Source organism: Gavialis gangeticus, unplaced genomic scaffold (assembly GCF_001723915.1).
Source record: "Gavialis gangeticus isolate Ggan-Ray unplaced genomic scaffold, GavGan_comp1, whole genome shotgun sequence".
NCBI lineage: Eukaryota > Metazoa > Chordata > Crocodylia > Gavialidae > Gavialis > Gavialis gangeticus.
The window spans coordinates 3,241,336-3,241,630 of NW_017728996.1; the positions used below are offsets into that span (position 1 = coordinate 3,241,336).

The 295-nt window shown below is 40.7% G+C and overlaps 1 long non-coding RNA gene across 1 annotated transcript in view; it reads right to left on the minus strand.

Moving 5' to 3' along the window:
• LOC109288411 overlaps positions 1 to 295 on the minus strand; it is a 16,236-nt gene that overhangs the window by 5,672 nt on the left and 10,269 nt on the right. The gene's annotated exons all lie outside the window — the stretch shown is intronic.

Consider the following 295-nt stretch of genomic DNA (forward strand, 5'->3'; position numbering starts at 1 on the left):
TTTTTTGGCGGGGGGGGGGAGAGGGGGAAAATGGGGGACGACACACACCCAAATCAGCAAATACTGGTAATCACTTTTTCTCCAGGGCTTGTTAAATATTAAGACTCCTTTGGTTTTGGCTATGTTCACTGCTTCTGTGTTGGCTGACTGAAAAAAATTCAAACAACCATATTTCATTCATTCAAATAATTGTGAAAAATGGGTTTTGTTTCTTGACCTCAACGTGTGCAACTGTGAACTTTAAATGTAGGAATGTAATCAGACTTCCTACCCCTCATTTGCCCAGTTTTGCGTT